The sequence below is a fragment of the Stigmatopora argus genome, chromosome 17 (assembly GCF_051989625.1).
Source record: "Stigmatopora argus isolate UIUO_Sarg chromosome 17, RoL_Sarg_1.0, whole genome shotgun sequence".
In the NCBI taxonomy this organism is placed as follows: domain Eukaryota; kingdom Metazoa; phylum Chordata; class Actinopteri; order Syngnathiformes; family Syngnathidae; genus Stigmatopora; species Stigmatopora argus.
The window spans coordinates 10,041,255-10,065,467 of record NC_135403.1 but is presented as its reverse complement, the minus strand read 5'-3'; the positions used below and the strand labels follow the sequence as shown (position 1 = coordinate 10,065,467).

The 24,213-nt window shown below is 36.7% G+C and overlaps 1 long non-coding RNA gene across 4 annotated transcripts in view; it reads right to left on the bottom strand.

Moving 5' to 3' along the window:
• The window catches only part of LOC144091430 (uncharacterized), a 202,581-nt gene that overhangs the window by 131,104 nt on the left and 47,264 nt on the right, over window positions 1–24,213 (bottom strand). For all 4 annotated transcript variants that reach the window (XR_013305700.1, XR_013305701.1, XR_013305702.1 and 1 more), the window contains exon 7: window positions 8,365–8,456. This is a non-coding gene — a long non-coding RNA (uncharacterized LOC144091430). The remainder of the gene's footprint in view (window positions 1–8,364; window positions 8,457–24,213) is intronic.

Here is a 24,213-nt window from a genome sequence, read left to right as displayed (position 1 = left end):
CATTAAAATGTAACCGCTCAATACAATTGAAAATCAATATAAACTCATCCTGAATGATTGTTTGAAAACGAAAAACAATCATAAACTGCTCATCAACATTTCCAGTCAAGCCAGTTTTATTCATCACACCTCCGTTTTCTTGTCAATTTTACAAATCTACCAAGAAATCTAGTGCAATTGAAGCCAGCGCTGCACTTTGACACCCATTTGCAAAGTCATTACATTCTTAGATTTAAAGCTATTACTAATACTGATTGCTAAGGTTCAATGAGGCTTAAAACGCAGGATTTGTGACCATCTAGAGAGTCTCAATTTAAAACATCCAGCACACGACAAGGTTGTGAAAGCACCATAACAAGAATTAACAGCAATGACCGAATAATGTTGTTTCACTTCCTTTTATGTTCAACACCCGTCTTGCCTGCTGTATACACAACATGAATTATGCAGGAGTTGCTCATCAAGACATCTTGTATTAATGAGTAAAACATTTTAGGCGAGTATGAGTAAAAAGTTTCATTATTAGACTTTCTTACACCAAACACACACACAGACACAAGCCTGAACTCACGAGTGACGATTGGTCATTAGACAAATGAGCGCAATCATGTGTAGATAAGTGCAGTCTCACATGGACCAGAGATCCTTCTATTTGGGTCAAGAGGTTCTGCTCGTGTCTAATAATGACTGATGGGTACTAAAGAAAGCATGGAAAGAAAACACTGAACAAAAAGACATGACGGATGCATGCAAGCATTTTTCGGGGCTGGGTGTGAAAGTCTGAATCCTGATGTGGATGAAGGAAATATGGAAACTATCCTATAAAGGGGGCTCTTGTCGGAAAGTCACAAACGTATGGTAATATTGCGGTTTATTATGTCTGAAAGCTGCTAAGGTGATACATAGCAGAAAATGTTCAACTGTAGGATCATGAGATGAATGCTTGCATTTTGTGTAAGTAGGTGTGGTCCCAAAAGAAAATGGGTATTGCATATTCTTTGGAAGACTTTTACATTTTTTTATATTCAAGGAATTACATCTCAAAGATATTGTGAGTGATATACTTGTTATTAGTCAGCTGGCAACCCACTCTACATGAAACAAGATTTGCCTACTTATTCACAACAAACCATATGCTTCGGAATTTTGTGCTGAAGGAGTAAGTTCATGTTCAATATTAAGTCTGAGGACACTCTAAGGACACCACAAAGCACATGTCCCACAGCCTTGGCAAATTAGTCTTTCAAATGAGTCAAGTGAGATGCTCTTGCCCTGATGAAGGAGCTCCATACTTATGCAATGCTCTGTGTGAAGGCTTGTTTTTGCCATAAACTTGATTACCATTGATTTCTTTTGGAGTGAGATGAAATCCCTCAGCTCTCTACTGAAGCGATTGATGTCCCATCTTTTGCAAACTTTTCTCTGGGTACATGTCTGAATAATAGATTCAATTAGACGAGATCCACTTTTGCATTAAAAAAAGTGACAACTGATATGTCAATGCTATTGCATCTCTGGCCCAGATGTCAAAAGCACCTGTCCTCTTATTTCTTCTAAAAAGTAAACAGGTTGAAGCATTGCCTAGCTGTTTTTAGGTGTTAAATGTAAATGCTATTACTAATGTTTTTCAGTCTGCCTTTTTGTCAGAGGAATTATTGAAATGTGTTCCACCATGGCAGATGCGATTTTGATTGTGTGTATCCTCTACTTTCTATACTCTATAAACAATTCCATCAATTAGTGTCATGGTTAATATTAGAAACACAATATTGAGAGATTGCGGGATGGGAAGTCTTTTGAGAAGAGATGTGGCTGACGAGGAGCAGAGACAAGGGTATAAAGGGAAAAAAGTGAAGAAAAAAAGATTATCAAGGGTGTGATTGCAAATACAGATGGTTATGAAGCAGAAGCAGATGGCATGTCAGATTGATTATTGTTGCCAGTGTTCCGTGACAGAAACAACGTGGACGCGAAGCTTTCTGCTCATTTAAGAAGACACGCGGTGATCGAGAAATGTCAGGTTGCAGTGTTTATCTCATTGTCCATTTAGGCACATGCATGTGTGACCGCCCATCCATTGCTGGCAAGCAGAGAATGCATATGTATTGTCTTTTATTTGGGATGTCTTCTATTGGTGAAATATTGTGTCAGCGCATGGAATTGTTATCAGGCATTTTAAACATGGTATTATTAAGATGTTTGGCTTTTTTATTTCCTTCAAACAAGCAAAAAGAAAAAAAAGTCTAAAAGTAACTATACGAATAAAGTGAATATACAAATACAGCATCCTAACATTTGTGTTATCGTAAGTCAAAAGTCAAAGAATGGGGTGTCTCTTGATCTCTGTCTTTGTTCTGTTATAATATCACAATACCAATATTTTCTCCTACTCCAATGGAGGAAATTCTCTTTGGTTTGAACATTTCAATTCAAAAGCATTTCCACTGACCCGCGTGGGAACAAAAGCAGCTTATGGCTGTATCTCAGCCTCAAGGTTGAACTATCAAGAGCCAAATGACATCTGACAATGTTTGATATAAGTTCTCCTGTATGTGCAGGGTTATGAAGAACTACTGCAATATCTATTTGTTCCATGTGCATGACTCACAGACATTTTGGTTAATCCCATATGGAGGGACTTGAACCTTATTTAGAGGAGCTACTTTTTCTAACTTTATAAGATTTGTTTTTGTATAAGATGAGGAAGCAATTATTATGTTTTATTTTATTCCTCCAAATGTCACAAGTAAAACTGTAATCGCTGTTAAAGAAAGAATACATTTCGGTTTAAGAGCGCACACGTTAAAAAAGGGCATTTTTCAATGGCAATTTTCGGTATCTCAGAGATTCATGTTCACAGAATGCGAATGAGTTTTTATTTTCTAAGAATTCTGCATCTGCGAGGGCGGGCGTAAATGCTTCTTGCAGATGCCATGTCTTTTCTGTTCGATATGGAGAATTGTTGCCATTTTGGATGTGACAGATGGCATCTGTGCCATTTGCAAATTAAAGCGGTGGAGAGAAGGCATATGCTTGTGTGCAATATCTGTGCAGATGATGAGAGTCAACCCTTCCTAATTTGTTCTTTCCTGTGAGCCAGGAAGATGAGAATTGTTTCAAATGTATACGGGTGTGTGTGTAAAAACTTCATTATTTAAAAAAACAGAATGATGCATTAATATTCCTGCCTGATTATTATTCCTGAACATTGTGATGTTTTGCATTAGCGCGGACCATGAATTTGTGCAGTCTTCATTCGATAAATGCATAAGAATATTAATTGCCAACAGCCTCCCTAAAACGGTAGATTTTGCTTTTTTATATAATTTTTTCTTATGTATATTTTATCAAATCACATTTAGTTTTTAAGTTCATAAATCTGTGCAAAAGAACTCAGCGTGACTGTCGTTCTTTGAGTTTTTCAGTCCTAATGGAAAGCTGATTTTAATTCTCAAATTATGTAATTTTGACCTAAAGTGCACAGTACAGGTATTGTTGGAAACCATTATTGGTCAACAGAAGCACATTTCAGATATGAATGCCTACAGTGCATGCTCCAGATATCAATTATTTTCCCCATCACGAGGGGTTAAAAGGTTAGTGCAGAGGTGAGAATTGTTTTCGCAATGTCTTTTCATTCCTGTGATGACAAAGGTAATGTGTCTATCACCACATGATGACAAGCTCAAATCCCATACGAGAAACTCACTGCATGTTTCTTTAATTGAGATAAAAATCTTTAAAATTAATAATAATAATTGATGTCATGAGATCAACTGCATCATGTCGGAATAAACACACAAAAATCCACAAAACCTTTACGTCACCAATTGCATCATAAGCATAACAAACCCCATCTGTACATGGCCAATTATGGAACACAGCTATTTCATCCAATTAAGGTTCCTCGTCACCTCCAAACTCAGAGCAGTTTAATCAAACTACTGAAGCAGTCGACACAGTGGTGTGCCTGAAGTACAACCACAGTTGCGTTGTTGTTGGGCTGATTTATTTTTCCTCCGAATAATTATTTTTTTCATTTATTGTTATTTTCCCTTGCTATAAAACCACACACCAAGCTAAATTACACTATTTTAGCAGGGGATGTTAAGAATAAAAATATTACTTTTGGGTAATTGAAATGTTTTTCCTACTGTCGTGAAAAGATTCATTTATTTTTTTGCACATAAGAGTAGTCACATTTCTTGTCACTTTTCTGATTCAGCTGGCAGCTTTGCTGACCAACTAGAGGAGACAGGCTTCCAGTCAATTCGGAACTTTCAAAGAGCAGCATGGTAGGTGACAAGTGTCTAACTTCCTGTGTAAAAGCAGCCGTGATTGAAATAGTCAAGAAACATTGACTTTGTCCTATTTGTGCTATTTGCCATTCTCTTGATTTGAAAGTTGATGTGGGAATTTCTTATTGTTGTGTCTGTAATAATAGTCATTAAAATGGGGAACTGAACATTAGTTTTTCGTTAGTGTGGGGGCCTGTTGAAAATTTCCCACTTCAAGTTGACGCGACTGATCACACAACTTTAATGTTATAAGCTCCACTGTATTCTGACTGCTAAAGTGTTCGAAGCCATTTTTTCCCTTTTGTTCACCTGTGTCAGTGTAATGGAAGAAATTATGATTTATTCATATGCACATTCACATACAGTTGGTAAGCTAGTGAATATAACACTACCATGTCTCTGCATTTATCAGGCATTTACAACTTATCAGCAAGCTGGGAGATAACCTTGACAAATTGGAGAGGTCATCAGTGGTCTTTGAGATGGATAAAGACCAGGCAGAACATGAGACACCTGCTGTGACTCTCGATTGTAAAGCCTGTGCTCAAGGATCCTACTGGGTTGATGCAAGACAAGACAGGATTTTTTTTCCATCCAAATGATGGCATTGTTAATGGGATGTAAGAATAATTCGACAACACTACATACAACTCCACAGTACTTGAAGCATTATTGCCATAATGTAATGCTGCCGTTTGCATTACATGAGACCATTACGTCCCTTTCTGGCCAAGAAATACGGAGAAAAGGCACTTTTCAGTTCATGGGGATTCTATCAATTGATTAAAAAGAATCCATTTTATAGCAATTTCATGGTTTATTGGTCCTGAATTAGCTCACTTCTACTTACTCCATGCTCTCATTTCTGACATTATGAGTTCAAATGGGAACAATTGCCAAAATGTGTATTTTATAATTTGCAAACCTGAACAAGTTTCATGCCAAAGATTTTTCATTTTAAATGTGACTGGCACGGCAGAGAAAAGGTTCAGAAATTTAAATAAAAGCTTCCTGCTTGGTAATGGGATTAGTGAGTAATGGGCTGAAACATGTTTGTTTGTCACTCTTTGATATGTTGAGTCTGGATAACTTCATATAATCCAATTGTCGACTTCGAATTTTGCTGCTGGCAATTGCTGGTGATCAATGGAAAATAATAGATTCCAAGTATGTTAAAGGCTACGCTTTCATGTCATTGTGCTGTTTTGTCTCCATCTTTTGTTGTTTTTAGTTTGTTTGTTTTAGCAAGCATTGAAAGTATCCTTATTATTTGCAGGTTTTATGTTTGTCTGAGTTGGGGCAGCTTTTGCATATTTTAGAGACTTAATGAACATTTAATTTTTAATATTTGACATTAAATGTGTTTTTAGTCACTTGAGTAACAATATACTTCTCTTCTAGATGAGAGTTCACTGCGTACGAGTTCTGTGTATCAATGCAAAATAAATAAATTAAAAACTATGTACCAATTGCACTCCAACTCTTAGTGCTTACACAAGAAACAAAATTAAAAACACCAGTAAATTATTGAATATTTACTGCTATTCAATGTCACGGTCAGGTTCAAAAATATGCTGTGTTACCAAGGAAGTGCATTTCTCATATCACTATCACAACAAAAGTCCAGTCCGTTGCATTTATGTGTGCTTATCAAGCTCCAACTGGTTTCTCCTCTATGATTCATTACAACCAACATTATGCAGGCAATAATGTCCAAATAGATCATAACATCATCTTACGAGTGTGCTGATCAGAACAGACATTAACTCGACAAAACCGCTGGCATTCAATCGAATGCAGGTTAAAAACCAATGACCTATAAGTGCAACTTTGACTTGTGAACTTAATGTGTGTTACTCAACTTGATTCTGACTTATGCAGCCCTCTGGTGGATGCTCAGACCTCTAGCACGCACACACACTAGGGCACCCAAATCATTCAAGCTAATGACATACACTGCCCCAGATGGTATCATTCAGAGGTGACCACTATCTTGTTAGTCACTGTTTACCTGTGCAATTTCTTTATTTTAATTATAATTCACAAATTAAAGAAAAAATACTGTTACAATAAGCCTCATAAAGTGCAAACTCCGAACTGATCGTGCTTCATCTATCTCAAACAATATTTAGTAAAACATGCAAACTCCACACAGTGAGGAGCAACCCGCGATCGAACCCTAGACCCCAGAAATGCGAGGCTAACGACTAGGCACCAGGCCACCTCAATAAATGGTTAATTTATTCCATAGATAAAGTAGACAGCTAGATTATTTTCAGATACAATATTTTCACAATTGTTGGCCCTCAGTTCGTGCTCGCCAATGCGATTCATTTTTTCAACCCTTGTGATGCAAAAACTATGCTCTTGTTTTATCAGTTTATTTGCAATGAAAAAGATTTATTGATTAATGTGCAATTACCGGGAAGGTTCTCTACGCCATGTAAAATGACAAATGTCAAGCTTTGATGGGGCATGGAGGCTATCATGGAGTAATCATAATGGATAATCCATTAACAAGGACTCCGCAGGAGGGGTTCATTAACTGAGCCAAATATGAACAGCACCTTTTGTCATTGTTCAAATCTTTTAAGTAAGATGGATTATACTTCTGATGTGAAACAGACTGTAGTCAGAAGGAGAACTTGTACATTTGTATTTACTCAAGAGCTCAATGATGCTGCTTGGTCTATGTGTTATAGTCAAAAGGCAAGTTTTGAAGGAACCAGCAGATGCCTTTCTTATTAGGGCTGTCAAGGTTAATGATAATGAAGAATTAACTGGATTGATGTGTAATTAGACTGATTGATGGAGTCACGAGGACGGGAGTCTCCCACACACGTGCACAATGTGAGTTTAAATGTGATGGAGGACTCTGTTTAAATGCCAGATCATCATCATTTTCTTCATATGACATCATGTGTTCCATGTACTGTCTTTTTGTTCATTCAAGTTAATCTAATGTAAGTGGCATAATCTGTTTCTTTTTTCCCCTCCCGTTTTAAAGAACGGATCTAATTTTCAACTGTGGTTAGACGGCACTGTCCCCATTGTGTCATTTATTGTTACCACCCCATTTGACTGCTGCAATACTAATATTATGTAGCGATTAAAGCTTTTGTGCTTTTGTGTTGTATTTAGTGTCATCTATTTGTAAAGACTATTTGGAGAAAAAGTTAGCCATTCTGCTAGAATATTGGATGTGCTTCTTTACATTGTTTTGTATTTTATTACTTTGTTTACGATGATGAATCTACTACTCTGACAATACTGTACACTGCTGCGTTGCCAGGTATGAAACACACTAACACCCCCCTGTCACTTTCATTTTAACTCTACTTTGAGCAGTTTATCCTTCGAGAGCAATGCTGACGGGAAAGTGTCGGCAGGTTACAAAAAGCTTTCAAAATGGTGACTAATGATAGAGTGTAGATGGGTCCATATGGAAAGCCATAAATCCATGGACATAGATAAATTGCTAGAGGCTCGGTATACACATCAACACTACTGCCTTGTTCAAGAGAAAATGTGTTCTCTTTAGTCATTTATCCACCTGTAACTTTATGTAAATTGTGTCTTACAGTATCGGCTTCACTTTAGTTGATGTGATTCCTGTACGGGGCAAAGTAATATATACAAGGTGGCTGTCAGGTCGATGCAAGTGTTGCCTTTGCAGTAAGTTTTGTTTTCAGGGTAGACAAAAATCAGGGGATAAAAAGACTCTCACAAACCTGCCTTCTAGCCACTGAGCCATATATTTGGTTTGTATATACAGGACCATCTCAACAGCCCTAACTGAGTCACGTAGTTGACGGTTTCACAGTGTAGGAATTTACTGTCTCATCTCCTGTTTACTAGCCCAATCCCACTAGGACCCATAAAACTACACTGCAGCAAGTACAACTCAAAGTCAGCAATTTTGTAAATAAAATGGAGCTCCAAAAACATGGAGCCGGGCAACATGTTTTGGTTGTCTATTTTTTCGGTTCAGTATAATATACTGTCACACTTTTTTTTACAGATATCAAAATAATTCTTGCTAGGAGTCAGTTAGATAAAACATTACCTCGGTAAAGGCATTCCTGAAGGTCAGCAGCAGATTCAGGCAAGTCAATATTCTCTCATTTAGTATGGCTCTCTCAAATGTTGACTCTTGCCCTGCAGAAGAAATATCAATGAAGTGATATACAATACTGTTGATCCCATAAAAAAGCATTTATCAGTGTGGGAAATTTCACTATGCAGACAAATGGGTGTGTCAAAAAAAGAGAAGGTCTCAAGACCACAAGCTATTAATATAATTATTATGTTTGAGTTGTCCTCATTTTTCATACAAAAGCTGAATGTGGAACAGGAAGACACAGCTATAAGTGGTCTTAGTGAGACCCCTTTTAACATTGTAATTAGAATTCAGTTATTTGGTTGTGAACATGAATAAATGGAGAAATGCAGCTTCTTTTAGTCAAATTATAAGGTTTTAAGCCGTGATTTATGCGTGTCCAGTTTCACGCAGTTGTTGATGTGTTGAGAAAGTGAGATCCGGGAGAAGGGTACAACAATGATCTAGGCTTTGTCACCCTCAGATTCCGTACCTGTCTTTCTTGAGGTTACGGGAGCGAGTGTGTATGAGAGGCTAGCAGTAATTGGCTGTGAAAAGTGTCCTCATATAATTGGTGGTGGGTGGTTTAGGCCTGCTGGTGAACAGTTAAGTTTGTTTTCTTCTCGATCCTTCATAGTTGTGGTTTACAGGGCTTCGTGTTGTGGAGTTTGTGTGTGTTTAAAGAGACAGGTTGTGTAAAGAAGAGGGTGGAACGAAAGATACAAATATTTGAGTAATAATAAACTCAACTTTTAAAATGCATATGACTCAGGTTTTTTTTTATTTAAGGAAATGTGCCTGTTACATAAGAGAATGATTCATAAATATCGTGAATATGGTTATGGTCTTTGCTATGTAGGTTTCTGAGTAGGTTATGCAGGATTGCCGTGTCAGAAAATACTAATCTGAAATGGTAGTCATGGATTGAAAAGGAGACTTTGCTGCCAAGAAATTAGAAGAGAAAGCTCAACATGTCCTCTAGCTATAGTACAGTCAGGTCTGTTGAGGCTAATGTCACAGTAGAAATTGGTATGTCTGCCTTTTCTGTGATGGATGCTTTCCAGTGTGCAGACTAAACGTTGGCGCAAAGTGACAGCTGTAGAGAGAAGCTGCGACCCTTTGATTCTGAGGCAGACACCAAACCCTGATGTTAAATTCATGTTTTGACACAAACTGTCTGCCAAGAACATATTGTAACAACACTGCCAAAGAAATGAAATAATAATGAATGGTGACTAAAACTAGAGCTGATGCAGCAAAAATGTCTGTGTGATGAGCCACAATGAAGTCAGTGATGTATCTTTTATGAGTTACTTGTTGCATTCACCATGCGTTTTCCTCATTTCCCAATGCATTTATTTATTCTTCATTCTTACATCTCAAGAGATGATTGTGAGTCACATGTTCGCAATTTTAAGATTTAAAGCAGTTTTTATATTATCTGTCTTGCTTATCCTTAACGCAACAGGGAATGCCGTGAAACAGCCATCACCAAAAGTTTGGAGTAGACTAACGACTTGACTTGTCAAAGTTCAAGCGCTTCCTTTTTCATGTCAAGTATTTGAAATAGATCAATGATCAAAAGTTATGCCATGAATTATGCCGCTGGCAGACTCAACAGATTATTGGAATGTGACTGCAAAATATGACAAATATAAAGAACCAAAATACTTTAGTTGCTAAGTACTATACTGCATTTTCATCCTAGTTATCTAACTAATAAGCTTACAGTTTCCTTGACATAATTACCATGTCAAGGTTTCAGTTATAAAGGCACTGTTACCTAAGTTCCCCAGCCTATTATTGTTGATTTTAAAGTTCTGCTATAAAAGAAAAATCCACTCCATTGTCCATTAAATTATTTGTGTTGATTGCCAAGCTCCAGTCTGCACACAAATGTATAAACAAATGACAGTGCTCAACCAGACATTCAAATGCACACTTGTCAGATGAATGCAGACTGTTGCTTAGTGACAGAGAAGTAAGGTAAGGATAGTGGGAAAATACATGTATTGAAAGCTTGTTTTTCAATCTTCTATATTGCCAATTCTTATATGAACATAAAATACAACGAAAGATCAATAATACCGACAATATACTAAACAATACTAAATTATGCATCGCAAGTTCATGCGAGGTATGGTGCAAACATAGCTGCAGGGCTTGATTTATAATACAAAGACGAGTGTAAATGAAAAACTGAAGCGAAATGAATGGATATTGAAACCATTCCACATTCCAAACGCATTTTGAGTTGACAGTATTTCCTTTGGCATCTGTTTATGTATAAGTACTAAATATTCAGACTTCTAAAGTAATATCTGCCTTTGCACGATAGTCAAGGACCTTCACTAAGGTCTTTTTAAAATTCAAAATCTTTCCATAGTGTGACAAATTGATCGTATAGAACTCTTATATGACTTAACGGTTTGACTTGTTTTTGATCATTTGTTTTTGTTTGTTTTTTTGCTTGCTTGCATTTTTATTTGTGTATTTAAATTCATGCCTGATAGCTCACATTTTATTTCAGTCATTGTTGTTTTTAAAGAGCTTATTAAATAAAGTTGATATGCTTCTGTAACCCTACATCCCTACCATAAACTAAAATTATATTACTACAGGGTTACCAGGGTTTGTGAACTTTTTACATGAGGATGAGAATACATGAATTTGCTTGAGAATGATACCATAAACCTGAAAATTAGGCTATAAGCCCCCTTTAGCAAAACCATGTTAGTGCATTTCACTCAGAAGCCACATCATTTTAGCATAATATCATTTTAACAATGCACTGTGAGGATAACATGGAAGCAAGCACTTAATGGATGATGTAACAAATTTGGGTGTCTATCCAACAACATACTCCGTTTAATCTTAGAGGGTGAATTTAAGCTTGTCTTTCAAACATCGAGGAATTTTCCCATGACTCCACTTACAGTTCAGGGATTTTACTGTAATTTGTTTTCATGAGTGCCTGACGATATTGTTTCCACCTTTACATCATTTACCCCACACTGATTTATTTAACATTTTCCTCATTATCCTCTCCTCACTTTGGTGAATGTTTTCCTCTCCTTGTTTTGTAGGCAACATCAAACATCTCTGACTCGTTCCTCTATTTGTAAACTTGTTCAAAAGCCCGTCGCTATATTTTAATGAACAGGAATAAACAAAGAATTTGAAGCTTCAGTCAATAAACTTAAAAAAGAACTAAATAAGTAGCATACAAAGATGTTTTGAAAAACTTGGCAGATTAATGGAGTGTCTCTATACACATGTTGAATAAATCACATTTAGAAAAGATACAAGAAATAAATAACTTTTTTGAACATTTGTATAAAAATAAGCTGAGCTGATCCTGTGGAGGTGTTGAGGTGGGTGGGATATCTATGGCTGCACCTTGAGCTGATTATTTCAGGCAGGTAGCACTATAGTACGGCATGTTTGTATATATAGACACACTCAAAAAACACATTCAATACAGTGAGCCTACACATGAATAACATCCTTATGATGCCAATACCATACATGTAACTATTGTATTGAGATTTTGGTTTAGTTATTTCTATATTGTCAATTTTCTGCTCTGTTTTCCTTCGAAAGTTATTTTCATTCAAAGCTGAAACTGGTGATGAGCTACCAGAGAATCCTGTTATTTTAGGCGGCATGTGATGCTTAAATGTCACCTTTTATTTTCATATTCTTAATCCTGCATAAAGGATTGTGTCTGAACATATTACCATTAGCTCTGTAAGCTCCAAGAATGTTTCACTTTGGCACACAACTTATTTCAGAAATATACAACCTTCTTTATTGGAGGTGACATTGTTTTCGGTAAATTGTATTTTCTCTAAGCACGGGTAATTGCAATTTTCATTTGGAGCATTTAATGATGGCCAAATTTCAGGGCAAACAGTTTAATCGACATTGTACATTTTATTACTAATAGCCATTAATAGCCCTATTTATTCTGATTTCTGCACAATTTTAAGGCAGGGTGCCAATCAAGGTGTGATTTTGTTCTTTTTCTTTTTTTTTTGTACCCCTACTCCAAAACCATTTATCCCTGTTACCAGAGCTCTTGGTCATTGAATGGAGTTGGAAAAAAGAAGCTGTCCCTGGATACTATTGTACAAGCCTACAGGCCCTTGTTAATGTCTGCTGTGAACAGTCCATCTTCACTCTGGAATTAGCTCTGTAAAGATTGAAATGCAGCCTCTGAGACTTAGGAAAGGTGCTAAGACCACATATTTAGAAAAACACTCAAAGGACTTAACACTCAACTTCTGCAAAGAAATCTGAGGGGCTGGTTACGGCTCTCCATTTCAAAATCACCGAAGCATGAAACAACATGTCAAACTGTAAACAATTGTAGAAAAGTGTTTTCTCACTTCAACAGCATATTCCCTACTGACTCCAAACTTCTTTGTTTTAAGGTTATTCCATTATCATTTGATGACCTCAATTTAGTATCTGAAAGTACCATCTAAAAGGCAGTGCTCCTTGCTATCACGGTGATTCTAAATGCTTTGTTGTTTTCCTTTTTTTAAAGGGTATAATTTGATAACATGGGATTTCTTTTTAATATTTTACATCAAAGTTTGTATTTTGTGGCCACATCACTCACAATCTTTTGTTGTTGTATTTATTTATACATTCATTTTAACTAACCCTTTTTTGTAATTCTACATACAGTAGAATCGACAGAATCGAAGTGATTCTTCATGTTTGTTCAAGATGTTTCACCTTCAAAAACGTGTGTGAATTTAAATGTGCGATGCCATCCTATTTCTTTCTCTGTTGAGTCCGTCCCTGGGGATGGTCAGAACAGGGTTATTGTTTTTCTTGCCGCTGTGGCAGATGAACCACCATCCTGCATATCAAGAGGTTGTTCACCTGCCTGCTGGCAAGAAAGAATAGGTTTGCACTATCACCTGTCATCTGCTTAAAGACAATCCGCGGAGTACCTCTTCCAGAAATGGTCTCCTTTCACAGGAAAATTGACCACTAACAACCTGCGGCTGGGCAAGGTGAATTTTTTTGTCAAGTTTTGTCATGTTACGAGTTGAAAAACAGGACTATTGTTTATTTGGCATTACCATTGATCATTGTTTTAAAATTCCTAACAATCACAATATCAGTGACAGTTGTGTGTAGTTAAGTGGTAAGTTAAATTAAACATTGTTTAACCCTCAAAACTATTTTTTTGACAGTTAATAAAGCACTTACTAATACACACAAGTGTCATCTATATTATAGTGGACCAAGATCAGCATTTTCAATCATGTGCAAGACTTGATACCACATTGTCTTTCAACAACATTACCATGAAAAAAGTAGTGCACCTCATCAATACATTTTCCTTCACTTTCAGTCCATCTAAAAGACTGTGCCATCACAACATTGCAATATTTATTTCCCATGCATATTTTGTGTTTTCCGAATTAAGAATTTATATGTTCCAGAACTCATTTGATCTGACAGCCGGGTAAGAACACATGACCACAGTAATTCATTTAGACGGATGAACAGTGGCTGCTTACCAAATATGTAGACAGAAAAAAAAGTTCATTAGTTTTATCTATTCATTTTTTACGTTAAAAAAAGACTAAATACTACAATCGTTCTTCAATCACACCAAGCTTCACTATTTCACAGATAAATAAAAATCGACTATTCAAGCACTTGACACTCCCACTTCAAAAGGTTTCTGTGCACATGGATGGACAGAGAGGTTTAGTTCAGTCATTTCTCAGGGATGCACAAAAATGACTTCAGTTCCTCTCTGAGTGCTTGTGAATGCATTCTCATTAAGCCATTTTGTTTTGCTGGGAGGGATGTCTGTGAGACACTTAAGGTGACCGATAATTTCAACAACATGAAGCGAAGGTGGTGAAAAGACTGATTTCTACGTTTGTTCCATTCTCTAACCCAATGTTACTTGCAATAAACTTCAACTCACATTATAATGAAGACAAGTGGTACAGAAAATGAATACGCTGATGGAACATTTCATATGCTACAAAGACAAGCCTGCACATGAAGAAGACATCGGGTCAACAAAGCTGATTGGGAGGTCATTCACCATGCAGTCCAAAGTTAATGAACTCCAAATAACAAATGAGCTCATTAAGGGAAAGACAAGGACTCCACAGACTAAAAACCTATATTTTGCATACATTCCAAATGATGGACAATGTAGATCCAGGGTGTACCCAGCAATATGGATGGATAGTCGTGGTGAAAATATCAAAAACCCTCCATTGAAATAATGCTTCATGCTATCGAGTCTTAAGAATCGGTCTTGCTAATTGTAAATGTACACAACTTTACTTCCTTTATTATATTCTGAAACCCCTGCACATATTTCTTAGGAATCAATACCCGTCCCGTTCATGTTTTTCAGAGGCACACAGATCTCTGGACTATTTGAAAAGGTTGCTGTCATGAGTGATCAATAGTAAACCATGTTTGTTCTAACTCTGCTTGAGCACTTTCTTTGTCTCTGGGAAAGGTGAGTGTTGTTCATCATCTGCTGACTAAGCCGTCCCTTTGAGAAGTAGTGACAAAGGAAAGCAATCTAATGATAGATGAAGGAAACTTCATGCAAATTTGAGACTTACTTTGTTACAGCTTAGTTGATCTTTGTTGATAAAAGATAGAGGATAAAAACATACAGATATTCTATAGCTCTATGAAACACGCTGATGTAGCATTTTTGTGAATTACTTTCCCACGTGTGATGTTTATTTATTCATTGATTGATTTTTAGACTGATGTATATGATAATAAAAAATAATCGCTGGGCAAGCCAAGTAACAGACATGATCAAACAGTCATAAAGCAATTACAAATGAGGAGGAGCATTGGAGGTTGATGACTGAACTAACTGCTATGCAACAGTTAATTTCTAAGAAATAGATATAAAAGTTGCTGAAGTTTTAGTGGTTAAATTAACACAATATTTCCACATTAATTTTGCTCGTGAAGTATGAGTGAAAATTATGACTTGACATCTCCCATAGCTAAAACTTCACACTTTACCCATTAAAACATTGGTTTTTTTCTTTTTATACTTGATTCTTTTGTATTATGCAACTGAGAACAGGACAATAGCCTTGTTTTGTGATTAATTCACAGCGTGACGGGCTACAGAGTTAGACCTACTCTCCATTTTCTTCTTCATCTGACACCTAACTACCTACCTTCAACAGGCTGATGCCAACTTACAGATCTTTTAGAAATTGCTTCCCACCTGTCACATAGCACGTATCTAATATAATTGAGGGGAATCCTCGTGGACTGCACCTGGTTCCTTCAGGGCAGACTTTCCACCTCCCCATACCTTTTCCCTTTTAATTTACGTTGCATAGCCCTTCTTTGAACTTGCAGAGCGCCTCTACAAGATTGTCTGCAATCAGTTCTGACAATACCAGCAACCCAGACAGCTGAGAATTTTGGAGATAGTCTAAAAAGCAGACTGACCTGACTTCCAACTGTGTGATCTGGACGTGACAGTACTATACATGCAAGTATTTTGAGGGTGACTGAGAAAAGAAAATAAGTTTCTCTTCCCTGAATGTTAACAGTTAAGAGTGTGGGGTTTCATGCTTTTCTGCATTTTGCGTTTTTCTTTGTTTTTTATTTTATTTTTTAAATGCACTGTTTTAGCTTCAAACACATTTTACTTGAGATTGTCTGAGTGCACTTCCAACACTCCCGAGGCACAAGCATGCTGACTAATTCAAAGTTTTCCTTCCTCTGTATGTGTGACTTCTGGAAGCTTTTAGATACAGACCAAACAGAGCAGTGAGACCAGAAAATACCATGGCAGAGTTAGAATTTAAAGAGAACAATTTACAAAAGTGGCATATACCAAAACAAAACTTCACCACCGACATGCTTTACAGTCTTGAAAGATGCACAAACTACCACCCACTATGCTGCCTCTGATGTTACCTTCAAGTTAATAATGTTGACATTTTCCAACATTTGTCTGTGGCAACAACTTGGCTTTTGTTTTCTTTTTCAGTGAACATATTCTTTCAAAGCAGCTTGTTCTGGTATATTAATAGCTAAACATTAATTCCAATTCCAAGTATACACAGAACCAAAATGGTACGGTCATAACTTATACAGCATTTTATACACAGAGACAACAATTTGCACAGACATTCCCAACTATGGACAAATTAAAGCCCCATAGAAAAAACTAGCCCATAATGGAATGTCTTGACAGTATCCAATATATAGTATCTTTGTGACGGGCCTGAACATTTAATGCATAATGGTTAAAGTTCCCACCAATGAATTGTCCTCGACAACTTTTAAATTAAAATAGCTTCATCTCAAATGTGGTGCTACTCATCTCCGGCTTGTCAGTGTATAACTTCACTCCCAAGGGCATACGCAATTCAAACAAAACAAGATTATATAGAATACACGGACGGGTATGTCACTTGAGAGATGTATTCACCAGATGCTTCATGTTTATTCCTACAGACTATCTAATCTTGCACCTCACGATTCGCATTCAATTTCTGCAGCACATACTTTGTTTGTCTTTCATATTTTACGGAGGCTGGCAGAGATCCTCAGGGAACTGTGATGTCCCTCCACCAACCTCCCTTTTTATTTGCAGTTAGCCTTGGGTAAAGCACCAAGATGACTTTTCGGGGGGAAAAAAATCAATGATATTTGCCTGAAATTAGAGTGCATAACAGCTTTTATAAATAAGGTAATTTGCTACTTGTTTTAATCTTCTCACATCCTAAAAAATGCCATTTTTATTTTTATTTGTCAAATGATTAACGTGATTAAAATCATCGGTTATATTTCATTCCTGAAAAATATCAAGGCCCATTTTTTTATCCTGCTCTGAAAATACAATTTCCTTTTGCAAGATGAGAATTATTTTAATGTTTTTGAGTAAACAATGCTCCTTAACTTCCAAAGACACTGTCAAATAATGCGTCAAGATGGACCCCAGCATACGCAAGTTAGGCTAAATAAAACACTATTTATGCACTACCACAACCCCGCGCTTTGGCTTAAAACTGACTGTGATTTGACACAGGCGAGTTGGCTCGGGGCATTTTCATATCTAGCAGCACACCCACTGCGTGCTACTTCCTTGGTCGGGTGTTTCTTTGTTCATCTTCACAACAATCATCTGACACACTGAACCCATCAGGGCTGAGTCAACACCAAGAGTCTTGTCTTTATCTAGCATGGACTGTGTCTTTCATTTAACTCAGAAAAAAGACAGAGATGAACAGGAGCTTCTCCTCATATTCCACGTGAATCTTTATTTCACGAATTGTGGTTTTGTGAAATGTCTGAATGTGTCTTGAGTAATTTATATAGACAATTAGAGTCACGGGGATGTGTTATCAAAGGATCACCTTGATGGCGTCCTTTATTTGATCATTTCACATCAGGGACATTTAAGAATGTCTTTGTCACAAAGGCCAAAAAGCCAACAGTTCTGACTTTGCCTTAATCGTTAGTGGAATCAGTAAAGAAAAAGGAAAGTAATTATAAAGTTAAATAGAGAAAGGAACCACATAAAATGGGTTTTATGTTGAATGAGCTTGCTTTTCTCCTTGGAGAACACAGCTGTTTTTACCGTCAAATCTCTGTGGATAAGAGATTACACAAAAACAGAAATGTGCCAATGTTGAGAATAGGGCCATCTTTTGACAATTAACACCACATAAATTGTAATTTTGGGACCAAGATTATCATTCAAATTACAGAACATACAATACTACAATACAATGGTTAAGGGAGAAATGTTTTTGCTGTTCAGAAGGTGTGGTAACGGTCAAATAATGGCCTAGTATATTATTCACGACTAGAAAGAGCTTACATCAGACATTTTTAAAAGTAGAAATTAATCAAGCTTCCTGTAATTCACGCTTAGTTTGTTTATGAATGAACTCTGGAGTTAAATTCCAGACAACAAACATTTGTGTACAGTATAATGCACTCTTTCTCTGGTTGCTTCCTGGTTGTTTTTGGATAATGTTGTCGAAGGCTATGTCATCTGTTTGTTAAATAAAACATGCGCTGCTGATTAGAGAAGCTGTGAATGACAGTTTCTCTCTCTGGCACACACAAACCCACGCAGACATCAACAAACAATATACAGTGCCTGAGCACTGGAAAATCATGGTGTATCTTGCCTCATCCCAGCAAAAAATAAAAATAAATACATATTTGCTGTATTTTTTTCCATCCCTGTATTTTCTTGGAAAATAATTCATTTTTAATACCCCATGTTGTTTACCAGTCTATTCGCAGGAGTTCTCTTACTTTAAAAAAATCATTGGTATAAATAAACCAGTAGATTTAAGAAAAATAAACAATATTGGATGCAGTTTGATAGAGGATCTTGTTTTATATTCATTATTATAGCTTCTCATTTGTCTCTTTGTTCCAAATGAGGAACACATGAGACAACGCCCTCCCAAAATGCACCTTAGCATCTACAAAAGAGTACATTTGCCTCTGTATGGGTATTTTCTAGTGTCATTGAAGTTACAGGATTTTTCATCTAAAAAGTATTTCTATAGCAGGCCCTACCGAAAACATAGTGTTTCTTTTTTATTTCTCTTTTATTTTACAGTGGCAGAGTTATGGAGTTTTGAATCATACAATATGTATGTACTTAATAATTTCCCAGACAAGATATTGTTGCAGAAACACCGAAAGGAAGAAGCATGCAGAACAAATAAATAAACAATTCAACTAAAAGTGAAAGATGGTCCAACTCTCATGTGACCCCAAAAAATAAATAAATAATCACTTTTGCTATTAACTTAAACTGACAATGATGTAAACGTCTGTCTAGAAAATGATTTTGTTATATATATAGACCTACACCCTCAACGATGGCAATGACTTGTAATTGACTTGACCATTTTACGCTTGGGGCAAAGAAATGCGCAGGCACGCGCACACAAGTTGCTGCTTGTTTGCGCATTTTTACCATGATGCTTAGCAGGCCTTGCTAAAGAAAATGCATGTGTCTGCAAGTTGTGTTTATGGAGGCTCAGTTCCCTGCATTCATATAAGTTTGTGGAATGGCAAATGGATTTCACAAATGGGCTTGAAAAAAAATATATATATATATAAATATTTTCTCCTACATGAAGAAAAGTGCTGGTAGTTTGTAATAAATTAAGCGCAACATTATTTGCAATCTTTCATTCATAGTCAGACTAAGTTGAGGCAGCTGCTTGCAGTTAAAAGAAATCGCCTATGTATCTCGGACAGCTCAGTGTATGCCGGAGACGATCTTAAAATCATTCAAGCCTTTGGAGCCATAATAACACTGAATCCGTTTGGATAGATGGTGTTAAAATAACAATATCACTTGTGAGTAGAAAACCCACAGCGTGCACACTCCGTTCCCTTTTCGGGCAGTCTCGCCCTGTGGAGTTTTTAGCATTGTGCGATTAGTCTTATTTACTTTTAATGTGACAGAGATAGAGAACACCAAACAGCCCCCTTTTATTACAAAGCCTTGAGAAATTGGGGGTCGTGCATCACTCTCCCAGTCGTCGTCCGCTCTCTCAGTCTATCTCCTCCAATGTTTCTCTCTCATCATCCATCAATTTTCCACTTAGGTCTGAGAGGATGCATTGTTTTAAGTTCACGAATGGCAAACCGAGCTTTGCTTTCCATAACCCTCACCTCTTATCGGTCTATGTGTCGCACCATAATTCACTTAACGGTGGCAGGTGCAGTCAGAAAATGGAAAAGCTGTTTGTTTTATTGTTTGCCGCAGCAGCTGTTAGAGAGCGATGATGAGTTTTTAAAGACTGTCTTTTCAGGAGCGACAAAAAGGGAGATCTGAGCTTATATTGAAATCAAGGCAAAGGCCAGAGTCTCCCTCCATTCCTTTTGCACACCACCCCTTCTGTAACACTTCCAAATGAATTTTTGCTTGGCTAAATTAGTCATTTGCAGTCTTCCAACTAAAATCTCATAACTATGTTGCCAACCTTATTTATTGTGTTCTAGTGAAGCTATTACAATACTTTAGCAACTCTATGACTATGTTCCAGAGTTCATGTGTTGAGGTAAAAGAATAGCAATGTTGTTGTTGATGATTTTCGATTTGAGGGATGCTGATTTGTGTTCCATCCTGAATAACTTTTGATTCAGACATTGTTTTCTCCAAAGAGATTTCCGTTGAGGTGAGACTAAATGGTCCAAAGCCCTCCACTTATTTATTGATTGTCTCGGAATCATTAAACGAGACAGGTAGATCTGTGACTGCTCCTGTTGATGCTCCGACTGGCTGATCATAAAGGCAATGTAGCTTGAAATAAGTTGAATTCCTTCTTGTGCACTTACTAGATCAATTCACAGGTGGACAGGTTCTGAGAACACAATTTCCGACATTAACCAGAATGTGTCATTTTTTAAAGAAAAAAAAAAGTCTGATAATCTCCCACAATGACTAGCATTGTGGGAGATTATCAGACTTTTTTTTTCTTTAAAAAATGACACATTCTGGTTAATGTCGGAAATTGTGTTCTCAGAACACATGCCTTACAAAAGGGATTTTTTTCCTCCTCGGGACCTGTGGTATTTAATTTCTTTTGTTAGACTGCTTGACATAATTTTTGTTTTCATGCGAATTCTAAGAATTGTACAACTGCTCTACCACCTACAACTTAAGAATCGGAGCGCAAAGGTCTTTTTCACTCTGCTGCCAAATTCAATTTGCTGATCAAAGTGGATCTTAAAACTCTCCCGCCTGTCATTTTCAAATTACCAGTTTTCATATTAAAACTGTACTAACATGCCTGCAATAACAACTAAATTAATACATCATAATTACATAGTGCTACAGAGAACATACCGAAGGTGATGGGAAGCAAACAGCCATCATGAGAAATTAATTTTATAGGGGCACTGAATATAAAATGTTTGCTTTGGTTGCATTTAAGTAATTCACCAACAAATTGCGCTTGCTACCGGGAGTCAGCTCTACAGCATGTTATCTTTTTCCATGTCAAAAAGCATGTCAGTCTAATTACTAATCTGAACGACAGAAGTGAAGCTCATGCCATCGTCACCCTTTGAATGGGATAAAAGGGAATTAAACCATCGACCATAACCTAACAGATTACTGAAACAACATTAGTCACTAGAGCAACCACTTAACGGTGGGCTCGGCTAATTTACAATTTATGCTGGTTTGCAAGCCTTTAGGCGATATCTTGCGTCACCAAGGTTAAGCTATTTAATTAAATGCCATTCCCAGAATTAATTGCCCATTTCTATTATTATTACTATAACCGTGTCTTATTTCTCATTTTTGAATTCACATACCTCTTATGTAAACTACGGCCAACTACGACCTATTCAAATCGTGGTGTAAAAAAGATGTCTGAATCCATAATTCAAGCTGAGATGCCCGTTTTTCTGGGATAAAATACGGCACAAGTGTTGGTGGCAAAGGGGTATACCAGCTGGAAAATCGTGATCACAAAGGGATTTGTAATATGCTACCATTTATCACACATTATCTACTTTGTCATTCATGCACAAGTGAAAGTAAGTGGCAGCACTGAATGCCTTTAGCACTGTTTGTGCTTGTGGCAGCAGTTGGAATGATACCAATACTGGTGCATTAAGCAACACTCACAGGTCTGAAGCATCCAGTGAGAAGTTTGCCATCTACCACAATGTGTGTTGATTTGTTTCCATTACAGTTGTTGTTTATCAGCATCCATTGTATATCATCTCTGCTCCCCTGCCCACAGCGCTAGTTTTGTTTCGGAATGTGTGCATACGCTGGATGTAAATGACATGATTTGTTATACTAGAGCGTCCACAGTGAGAATGTATACTTAGTAGACTGAGCACTATAACTACTGCCGTAGTATTTAAAATATTTCCACCACGTGGACTGGGTAAGCCTTGCCAAAATGAGATTAAGTAAATTTCAAGGGATATCTATCAATAATAAGAAAAAACAACAAGGTAAAACACATTTTAAATTTGATGCTGACCATCCAACCAATAAGTTGCCCTGACTAAATTGCTTAATTTAACCAGGGATAAATCATGTGACAGACTCACAAATATTAATGCAAGAACATGATGCTGGGTTATTAACTTTAGCTGAATATAAACGGGTGACTATTAGTTCGTAAATATTGTACGACTATCGACATTGTTGACAATGAATGTTTCTAAGAACAGCCTTGGATATGTATTTTATCTAAACAAATTCTACTGTATATGCAGAAAAACGAATTCACTGGCACTTGAGACACTTGTAAAATCTCCATTCCGTGAAGTGCAAGGTTGTCTATTCACTTCCACTTTAATAACAGAAAGACTACAGCCTAAGTTTGAAAATATAAAGTACCAACTTGGCAGCCATCGGTTAACTCAGACTAAGACACACACACACACACACACAGCTTCCCTGTGATTTATCATCAAACCTCATTGAAATAAACTCCCACCAAATATATCTTCTTTAATAGATTAACACATCAATCTTACAAAGCTATAGTAAATCGCGAGAGTTCACGATATGACTTTTCTCAGAGGTCATAGAGACTCCTCTGTCTGCAGACCGGGAAACGTCACCACACATGATAAGCAATGGACTGTTTGCTCCCGTAGATTAGGTGTTTATAAGTGGGGCCAGGAAAAAGCCACCTTTCCAAACTGATTCAAGGACAAATGCCAGCAATTTATAGCGCATCCCTGCAATCCTTTACAAACGACAAAGGAGGACGCATTTTTAAATGTCAAATCATCATCAACAGAATTATTTTTGTAAAATTCCCCAAAATATTATATATGTGTATGTGTGATTGTTCATTAAAGTGATTAAAATGGAAAATAAATGTGAATTAATTAGAAAAATGCAATTGCAATGTTTTATTAATGATTGAAATGTATTTTTGTTCATACAATCATTATCCTCTTTATCTACTTTGGAACAAGGTTTCTTTTGTGTAGCTAATATATCCTATCATAGTTTTTTTCTCTAAGCTTTAAAGTTTTTCGCAGAATTTGTCTCCTCTCCAATGATTCTAGCATGCCTTTTGGTGAGAATGTTGTTCTGTATGAACACTGTCTCTCACCTATGATCTGATAAGGTTCTTGCCTTTTATGACCTTGCACAGGATAAGCACTAAAAATAAAGGTTGTGGTATTCACTGGAAGAAAGAATGTACCAGATAACTTTTATGATCAGAAATTGCAGTTGCATTATTCCACAATAAATGTAGAGATACGTGTATGGCAGTGGCCACTAAGCTCAAAAGGCTACAAATAACAGGATCAAGGATTAAATCCTCTCCAAAGACAGAAGAGAAAAAAGACTAATTTAATCTGTTAGTCCAGCAGTGCAAATGTCACGATGTCACCAGCTACACTATCTTTAACACAGAGGGCTCAGTTTTTAAAGATTGCACTCGTTATCTTCAGTAAGTATTTCCATCCGAGCGCAGCCCGCAGTTCATAGAAGAGACAACTGAAGAGAAAATTGATTATGAATTAAATGGTTTTTGTTCACTATGAAAACGGCCTGAAAACATGTTTTCCTATTTTTAATATATGTAACGTAATAAGTAAACTAATTTGAATTATGAGCTCATATCTATATACCAGCTCCTTAGGCTTGATGTGTGCCTGAAAAACTTGTGTCATACCACAAACATTAGCAAACTGGAGCTTGTATGATCTTTTTCAATCTTCTAACTAAGAGGAAACGTTTAAAAACTAACAATACAACATATTTACCTAATAGAGTTATTGAATACAGTTTCCAGG